This window comes from Balaenoptera ricei, chromosome X (assembly GCF_028023285.1).
Source record: "Balaenoptera ricei isolate mBalRic1 chromosome X, mBalRic1.hap2, whole genome shotgun sequence".
NCBI classification, from domain to species: domain Eukaryota; kingdom Metazoa; phylum Chordata; class Mammalia; order Artiodactyla; family Balaenopteridae; genus Balaenoptera; species Balaenoptera ricei.
This window is the reverse complement of record NC_082660.1, coordinates 119,505,893-119,516,106: the sequence shown is the minus strand read 5'-3', so window position 1 is coordinate 119,516,106 and position 10,214 is coordinate 119,505,893.

The window sequence follows — 10,214 nt, the reverse complement described above, 5'->3', positions numbered from 1 at the left end:
ATACCAGAATTTTCAAGCTTGATTGTAAAACAGTGATGCATATTTTGTTCAAAGGGAAAACGCCAAGCGTCACAATTGTGGTAGGAAACTGAAAACCATAAAACAAGTCAGAGCAGATTTTAAAAGAAGAAGAAGAAGGAGAAGGAGAAGAAGCTAAGCAAAAAAAAAAAATGTCATGATCATTAGGATAAAAAAATACTATGCACTTATGACTGTGTTTGGATACGTCCTAGTTTTCCCTAATTTCCACATTTTTTTAAATGAATTTTTATTGTAGTATAGTTGCTTTACAATGTTGTGTTAGTTTCGGCTGTACAGCAAAGTGAATCAGTTATACGTATACATATATCCCCTCTTTTTGGATTTCCTTCCCACTTATGTCACACAGTGCATTAAGTAGAGTTCCCTGTGCTATATAGCAGGGGTCCCTAACCCTGGGGCCGAGGACTGGCAGGAACGTGTCCTGTTAGAAACCAGGCCGCACAGCAGGAGGTGAGCGGCCCAGCAGGAGGTGGGCGGCAGCGGGGGTGGGGGTGGGGGGAGCGAGCGAAGCTTCATCTGTATTTGCAGCTGCTTCCCATCGCTCGCATTACCACCTGAGCTCCACCTCCCGTCAGCATTATGGTGAGTTGTATAATTATTTCATTATATATTGCAATGTAATAATAATAGAAATAAAGTGCACAATAAATGTAATGTGCTTGCAGGGAGATCAGCTCGGTGCTTGGTGACCACCTAGAGGGGTGGGATAGGGAGGGTGGGAGGCAGACGCAAGAGGGAGGGGATACGGGGATATATGTATACGTATAGCTGATTCACTTTGCTGTACAGCAGAAACTAACACAACATTGTAAAGCAATTATACTCCAATGAAGATGTTAAAAAAATGTAATGTTCTTGAATCAGCCTGAAACCATTCCCCCCGCCCACCCTTCCCCCACCCCCCCGCCCCGGTTCATGGAAAAATTGTCTTCCACAAAACCGGTCCCTGGTGCCAAAAAGGTTGGGGACCACTGCTATACGGTATGTTCTCATTAGTTATCTATTTTATACATAGTATCAATAGTGTATATGTGTCAATCCCAGTCTCCCAATTCCTCCCACCCCACCCCCCCAATTTCCACATTTTAAAAAATCAGCATTAAAAACTATAGGAGCACAGATTGAGGTTTTCTTCTTGATGTAATCAGAATGATTGAAAAATAATTGAAAAGAGGAAAAAAGTCAGAGCATTAGCTTCATTTAAAAATTATTTTCTTCTTCCTCTATTTTAGCTACAATAAAAATAGTTTCATTTTTCCTAATTATATACATTCAGATATACACATAAAAGTTCAAAAACCAAACAAACAACCTGACTTAAAAATGGGCAAAGGGCTTGAATAGACATTTCTCCAAAGAAGATATACAAATAGCTAATAAGCAGATGAAAAGATGCTCAACATCACTAATCATTAGGGAAACGCAAATGAAAACCACAATGCGATGCTACGTCATACCCATGAGGATGGCCATTATCAAGAAAACAGACAATAATAAGTGTTGGCGAGGATGTGGAAAGATTGGAACCCTTGTGCATTGTTGGTGGGAATGTAAAATGGTGGAGTTACTGTGTAAAGCAGTATGGCAATTCTTCAAAAAAGTTAACAGAATATCTAGTAAACAGCAATTCCACTTCTGAATATATACCCAAAAGAATTGAAAGCAAACACAAACAGATATTTGTATACCCATGTTCATAGCAGCCTTATTCACAATAGCCAAAAGGTAAAAGCAAACCCAAGTGTACTAATTTGCTAGGGCTGCCATAACAAAATACTACAGACTGGGTAACCTAAATAACAGAAATTAATTTTCTCAGTTTTGGAGGCTGGAAGTCTAAGATCAAGCTGCCAACAGGGTTGGTTTCTCCTGAGACCTCTCTCCTTGGCTTATAGATGGCTGCCTTCTTGCTGTGTCCTCACATAGCCTTTTTGCATTCTTGGTATCTTGGACTAGGGCCCCATCCTTATGACTTCATTAACTTCATTACCCCTTCCAAGTCCTATCTCAAATACAGTCACATTAGGGATTATGAATTTTGGGGGGACACAGTTCAGTCCATGACACCAAATGTCCATCAGTGGATAAATGGATAAACAAAAGGTTATATATACATGCAATGGAATATTATTCAGCCTTAAAAAGGAAATTCTGACACATGCTACATGGATGAACCTTGCAGGCATTATGCTAACAGAAATAAGCCAATCACAAAAGGACAAATACTGTACGATTCCACTTATATGAACTATCTAGAGGAGTCAAATTCATAGAGACAGAAAGTAAAATGCTGGCTGCCAGGGGCTGGGGGGAGGAGAGACTGGGGAATTATTGTTTAATGGGTACAGAGTTTCAGTTCTGGAAGATGAAAAAGTTCTGGAGATGGATGTTAATGGTTGCACAACAATGTGAATGTGCTTCATGCCACTGAATTCTACACTTAAAAATGGTTAACACGGTACATTTTAGGTTGTGTATATATTACCACAATAAAAAAAAAAGTGCAAGAACTTCCCTGAGATAATAATCATTAAAACTTGGGGAACTCATCTTTTCATGCATCTTTCTCTACACTTATGTATATACATATTATGTGTTTTTTGTCCTTGTAGAAATCCTATTATTTAAGTTCAAAATATTATTATCGTAAGAGATTTCAAATGTAAAGTATAGAGAATCATAATGCAGCTGCCCATGTGCCCACCACTCAGTTTTAATAAATTTTAGTATTTTCCCATTCTTTCTTGAGACCTTTTATAAAATTCTTTTATCATGTAATATTCAGTACCTACAATATTATGTGTGTAATGTGCATATAAAATTAAAATGCACACTTGAGAACCCACTACAATACCCAATCTCAGAACTAGGCCCTGTGGATACCTTTGAATCCACCTGTGTCCATCCCCATGTCATCCCCCCATCCCCCTGCCTCTTCCTACCTGCGTCTCCCCCCACCACCCACCCCCAAGAAACACTATCCTGACTTTTGTATTTATTATTCCCTGCTTAAATAGCTTGTCACATATGTATACAGCTCTATTCTGGCCACCTCTTGCTGCCTGAAAAACTATCTCAGAATTCAGTGACTTAAAGCAGCAAGCATTTAATTGTATCTCATGATTCTATGGGTCAGGAATTCAGGCAGGGTTCAGCTAGGAGATTCTTTATTTCACAGAGCGGATGGGCTGGGCTGGAAGGTCCACATGGGCTCCGCATAAATTTGGAGGCTTGGCGGGGATGGATGGGTAAAAGGCTGGGTTCAGCTGGGACTGTTTACTGGAGCCTAGCCTCCTGAATGACTGACTCTGGGTAGTCAGACTTCTCCTAGGGTAGCTCAGGACTTTCAGTGTTCCAAGCAAGCCAAACAAAGCTATAAGACTTCTTATGTAAGTCAGAAAGAGAAAAACAAATACAGTATGCTAACACATATATATGGAATCTAAGGGGAAAAAAATGGTTCTGAAGAACCTAGTGGTAAGACGGGAATAAAGACACAGACCAACTAGAGAATGGACTTGAGGATATGGGGAGGGGGAAGGGTAAGCTGTGACAAAGTGAGAGAGTGGCATGGACATATATAGACTACCAAACGTAAAATAGATAGCTAGTGGGAAGCAGCCGCATAGCACAGGGAGATCAGCTCGGTGCTTTGTGATCACCTAGAGGGCTGGGATAGGGACGGTGGGAGGGAGGGAGATGCAAGAGGAAAGAGATATGGGAACATATGTATATGTATAACTGATTCACTTTGTTATAAAGCAGAAACTAACACACCATTGTAAAGCAATTATACTCCAATAAAGATGTTAAAAAAAAAAAGACTTCTTATGACTTTTTGTAGAAGTCTGGAATGTCACTTCTGCTGTAGTCTACTGCTCAAGCAAGTCTCCAAGGCCAGCCCAGATTCAAGGGGAGGGGAATTTTCTCTGCCTCTTAATGGGAGGACTAGAAAAGAATTTTTGGCCATCTTTATTTTATCACAATAGCCCCTAAACAGTATGTTTTTAGTATTTTTAATGCCAGATGGTGGCAGGGACCCTGTACATGTGGAGCATTCCACAGCAAATGTCACCTTCTCAATTAGGCTTATCCTGATATCTTGTTTTACCTCCTTTCTTTTTTTTTTTGCCTTGATTTATTTTATTTATTTATTTTTTATACAGCAGGTTCTTATTAGTTATCTATTTTATACATATTAGTGTATATATGTCAATCCCAATCTCCCTTTTATTATGGAAAATTTCAAACGTATAAAAAGGTACGGTAGGATCATGAACTCCACACAGACCGATCACCCAGCTTCAGTGATTATGCGCTCATGGCCAATCTTGCTGCCATACCCCACCTATTTCCCCCGACTCCAATCAAGCCATTTCCATCCCTGAATAATTGAATATGTATTTCTAAAAGACAGGACTCTTTTTTAAACACATAACCACAATATATTATTCCATATTTTAAAAACCACAATTCCTTGATATCAATGTATATTCAAATCTGTTCAAATTTCCAATTGTCTCATAAGTATCGTAAACGTGTGTGTATTTTAAAGTTTGTTTACTTGAATTGGGATCCAAATAAGGTCCATACATCACTATTGATTGATATATATATATATATTTTTTTAACAGTCTTTTTCTTTTTTCTTGGCTGCGCTGCACGGCTTGTGGGATCTTAGTTCCCCGACCAGGGATTGAACCCGAGCCCTTGGCAGTGAAAGCACCGAGTCCTAACCACTTGACCACCAGGGAATTCCCTGGTTGATATTTCTTTTTTTTTTTTTAATAAATTTATTTATTTAATTTATTTATTTTTGGCTGCATTGGGTCTTCGTTGCTGCGCGCGGGCTTTCTCTAGTTGCGGCGAACAGGGGCTACTCTTCGTTGCAGTGCGTGGGCTTCTCACTGCAGTGGCTTCTCTTGTTGCGGAGCACAGGCTCTAGGCTCTCTAGTTGTGGTGTGCGGGCTCTGTAGTTGTGGCACACGGGCTTAGTTGCTCTGCGGCATGTGGGATCTTCCCGGACCAATGATCGAACCCGTGTCCCCTGCGTTGGCAGGCGGATTCTTAACCACTGCGCCACCAGGGAAGTCTCCCTGATTAATATTTCTTTAAGTCTCTTTATCTATAGATTTCTCCTTCATGTCTTTTTTCTTTGCAACGTATTTGTTAAAGAAACCAGGTTGTTTATCCTGTAGACAAACAACTGATAGCATCTTAGACTGAATGAAACACAGGAATATTTTTGGCTTATCAAACCTAGAAACTTTTCCACGTTCTCCAATTTTTCACTTAACAAGCACAATACTCCACTTTCTTGGCACTTGAGACCATAGAGGTTTTGGTTGCCTCCCCAGCACCAATTTCAGACTTCTTCCTGTTTCATTGAATCTTGATCTTGTTCAACATATTCCAAGGGAAATGAACTGTAATCTTAGCTCTAAAAGTGGGCTTGATTGGGCAAAAGGCAATCCCACCCCCAATTTCCAGTTACTGGTTAAGAAATGGGACATTTGAGCCCATTCTGGCTAGTGAGACTTGAGAGATTTTTCACCACTTTTAAGAGAGTTGCACAGAAAGCCTTTCTTGAGGAAGCCTGCACTCAGATGACTGTTGGCAGCCCCTCTCCTGACCACAAGAAGGCCCGGACTTAGGATGAAGCTGGCACTACGGACAGCAGAGTAGACCAATGGAAACCCCATGGGTTCTTGGCATCCTAGTGGAGCAGTGGATCAAACTGGTCAGGCCTGAGCTACCTCTGGACTTCCCAGTTACGTAGCCAATAAACTTTATTGTTTAAGCCAGTTTGATCTAGGCAATATGACTGGAAGCCTAGAACATGCTAACTGATACAAAAGCCATTAAGATGACTCCAATCTGGCTTCCTCTCTGCTGCAACCAAAATAGACTACTCACCATTTCCCACACTCCCCTGCAATTTTTTTCCCTATGCCTCTGCCCAAGTAGACGTTTTGGCTGAAACCTTTTCCCCCAGCCTTCTTTCCGCTATATCTACCTGTCCAAACCTTTCCCATTCTCCCAAGTCCCATTTCAAATATCGCTTCTCCCTGAAGCTTCCCCCAGAATGCCCTCCTGCCTCCCCCTCCCCGTTCTGAGTTTCTTCTTTGAATTTCCTCGCATCAGGTGTGCCCCCTCTTCTAGCACTGAATGAAGACTTGCCTTGCATTAGAATTGCTTGTACACTTGATCCCTCTCCCCTACTAGACTTTAAGCCCCTCAAGGGCGGGGACAATTTGCATTCATCTCTATCCCCAAAGCACCTAGCACAGAGCCTGAGACACAGGAAGGCCCCATAATAATCTACACTCTACACTAAGTCCCCTACATACGAACCTTCAAGTTGCAAACTTTCAAAGATGCGGACATGCATTCGCATGTCCAATCACGTAAGTTAGTTCACGTGTCTGGTGTACATTGTCACATACGTGTATCCTTTACAAGTGGTTGTGCTTTTGTGTACTTTACTGTACTGTACTGTATAGAGTACAATAGTACAGTGTCTTTATTTCAAGCCCAGGATGTCTGGAGCAAGCATAAAAGCAGCGGTGATGTAGCTGGTACTGCCAAGAGGCGCCAGCTGTTGTACTGAACTACTGTACTTTTCAAGGTACTGTAAGATTTAAAATGTTTTTTAAATTTTTTGTTTGTTTTTTATGTATTATTTGTATGAAAAGCATTATAAACCTATTACAGTACAGTACCATATAGCCGATTGTGTTAGTTGGGTACCTAGGCTAACTTTGTTGGACTTATGAACAAATTGGACTTACGAACACGCTCTCGGAACAGAACTTATTCGTCTGTAGGGGACTTACTGTAGTGAGTTGAACAGCAACAATGCCGAATGTGGTTGCTCCTTTAACCTATGTGACCCCAGACAGTTGTTCTCTATGAAGGCTTAGTGACCTTTTAAAGAAATTATGTCTCCAAATTCACAAGTAACATATGTAAACACATTTTGAAAAAGGGGAGGGCAGATTCAACTGAAGGCAGCATCTTCCCCTAAGTTCCAACCAAAGGCCAGGTGGCCCCTTGTGGACCTTGTTTAACCACACCTGACCAACTAGAGCAAGGGTTGCAATCATTAACAGAATGTCTTCAGAAAGGTGACTTCGGAAGTGCTGAGCTTCAGGAAGACCCACACTGAGGAGGGACCAGACAATTTTAAGAAAGGGGTGGTTTGGAGACCTCCCTGGTGATCCAGTGGTTAAGACTCCATGCTTCCAATGCAGGGGGTGCAGGTTCGATCCCTGGTCAGGGAGATAAGATCCCACAAGCCGTGTGGCATGGCCAAAAAGAAAGAAATAAAAATTTTAAAAAAGAAAGAAAGAAAGAAAGGGGTGGTTTGAACACCAGCCCTGGTGTCAGACAGATCCCTCTTTCAGTACTGATTATGTTCCACATATGTCACCTTGGACAAGTTCCTTCCACTCTCTGGGGGCTCAGCTCCCTCATCTAAGAAAATGGGGGGAATAAGAGTGCCTACTACCTCAGCGGGTTGTTGTGAACAGGAATGAAGCAATGCGTGCAAAGTGCCTACATGCAGTAAGCGCTCGGTAAACATGTAACTGCCATTAACAACAAGCAGGATGACCCTCACAGGGTGGGAGGGAAAAGCAGTGGAAAGTAGGGGTAACGGGGACAGGACAGCAGGAACGAGGAGGGAACAACCTCTCTCTGAGCAGACTTTTTTGTATAGCCCTGACTCTCATTATGTTTCGCCATAATAAGTAATTATAACTAGGATATGGGAGCCAGGGGCCTACATGAAATATAAACACTAACAAATGAATCAAATTGCTCTACAGGTGAATAACACAAAGTCATTTTGGAAAACAGCATTTTGATTGGATACTGTAAGGCTTACGACAAAGATCTGTCCACAAATACTGGACTCTAGTTAATAAATCTGTTACAGACATATGTAACTACTTTATGATACTAGGGTCGAACAAACTAGTGAATCAAGCCACATTCTCACTGTCAAAGAAAAAAAGTTTACGAATAAGGAAAAGGGGAAGGCTAGGGTGATTCCTGTGGTGGGGATGAGAATGGAGACAATAGCTTTATGAAAATAAACATACCGATGTCTCCACTCTCATCCATACCACAGAATTCATTCTAGCCCAGATACAGAAGTAGATATAGATGTGTGTGTACATGGGTTAGTATGCATGCTTATATTTCCTAGCTCTGTCCACTGGGAGGACCTAGAAGCAAGGACACCCCAACAGTCATAAGCACACCTGGCACTCAGATCTTTGTTTCTAACGCCATTGTCCAATAAAGGAATCAGGGCTCCTTGAAGTAATGGCTGATTCCAGACCGCGGCAGGGAAAACCCAAGGTGAACCCCGTAATGTCCTATGGTGCCAGGAAATAGGAAAGTGCTTGAAAAGGGGTGGGGCTAATGGGAAGGTGCATGGCAAATGTTCTGGGGGAAACATGTGCAATATAAATGAACCTGTGATTTATGTTCAAAGCTCTCAAATACTGTCATAATGAAAGAAAAAAAAATGTTAGGAAAAGAAGTTCTACTGAAAAGCTACCAAGTTTGAAAGTCACTTCAGTCATGAATCATAATGGGGAAGCTCGTTATGAAGTACACTCACGCTGTATAAAGAGAAAACTTGAAACTTAATTTGACAGTTTTTATCGGTAATGCTTGAAGTTACAAATAATAATGAAAAAACAATTAAAAAATCATTACTCTTTCAAGTGAAGTATCTATAAAATTCACATTTCAAAATGGCAAAGAGCACACACAACCCTTCATGCCAGAAAGTTATTCTGTCTGAAGCTGCCCACAGGATCATAAAATAAGCCAGCAGAAAAACTTGAAGATCACATTAGAGGAACTCTGTAATCATCTTTGAAAATGCTTCCCAGTGCCAGAGGAAGTCAGTTTACATTCTTAAAGATCAGTTATGATCTCAAAAAAGCTCTTTAATGTACAAGTCATTTGGAATTATTACCTTCAATGAGCTTAATATTTTCCTCTATGCTCTCGGTGTATTAGTTTCCACATAAGAGGTAGGCGCCAAGGTTAAGTGCCAAAGAACTAAGAGCCAGGTTCTGGAATAAGATTGCCTAGGTTCGAATTCCTCATCTGCCACTTCTTGCTGTGTGATCCTGGGCAAATTATGCAACCTCTCCGGGCTTGCATTTCTTCATATGTAAAATTGGGATGATTAAAACAACCCACTCCACCTCATAGGGGTTATCATAAGGATTCAGAAGTGCTTAGTATGGTTCCATTGCATATGGTGATAATTCAATTAATGATTAATAATAAATAGGGTTTTGGGGTTTTTTGTTTGTTTGTTTTGCTCAACCTGAGAATAAGTCTTGCTTCCCATTCTAGGTAATTCAGATATAATTTTTAAATATTTTATTTGCTTTTTAACGTTCTATCATTTATTCAACAAATACTTATCGAGCACTGTAATTTGCCAGGCATTCTTGTAGGTGTCTGGGATATAGCAGTGAACAAGACTGTCCCAGTCCTGTCCTCATGGAGCTGATGGTCTACTAGGGGGAGACAGCTGATAAGTAGAGAAATAAAGGTGCTTGTCAGGGAACAGCTCTGCCATGCACGTCCCCACATAGGCCATGAGGACAAGGTCAACTGCAGTCTGACCCAAGTCTCAGACGAACGCCCTGTGACCCTCCCAGGAACATGGTAAACAGCCATGTGAGGAGCCGTCGGGAGGCCACTGGTCACCCACCTCCCGATCTTGTGGGGGCTGCCATGAGGCAGTTTCTGGTCCGCCTCCTTGGTTTGCAAAAGGCGTGGGGCTTCCAACCTTGCCGCCCCACTGAGGGTACAGCTGCGGGCTATACAGTCACTTAGTTGGAGTACGGAGCCGACTCCTCCAAGACAGAGCAATCCACCACTTGTGTCATCTGTCTTCCCTGTTTTGGTATCATCCTGTGGGACTGGGGATGCAACAAGTGGACAAAATGCTGATCTTGCCTATGCTGCTAAGTAATAAACTCTCTGCATCAGCCTTGGGCTTTGTTTCCTCTGCACCTGAATCGATGGCAGAGTTGCGAGTCCAACCTAGCAGCTGTGGCAGTAGTTGCCATTTAGGAACTGCCTGACCACTTGACAGAGCTAAGGACAACAAGGAAACTATAACAGAGGTAATG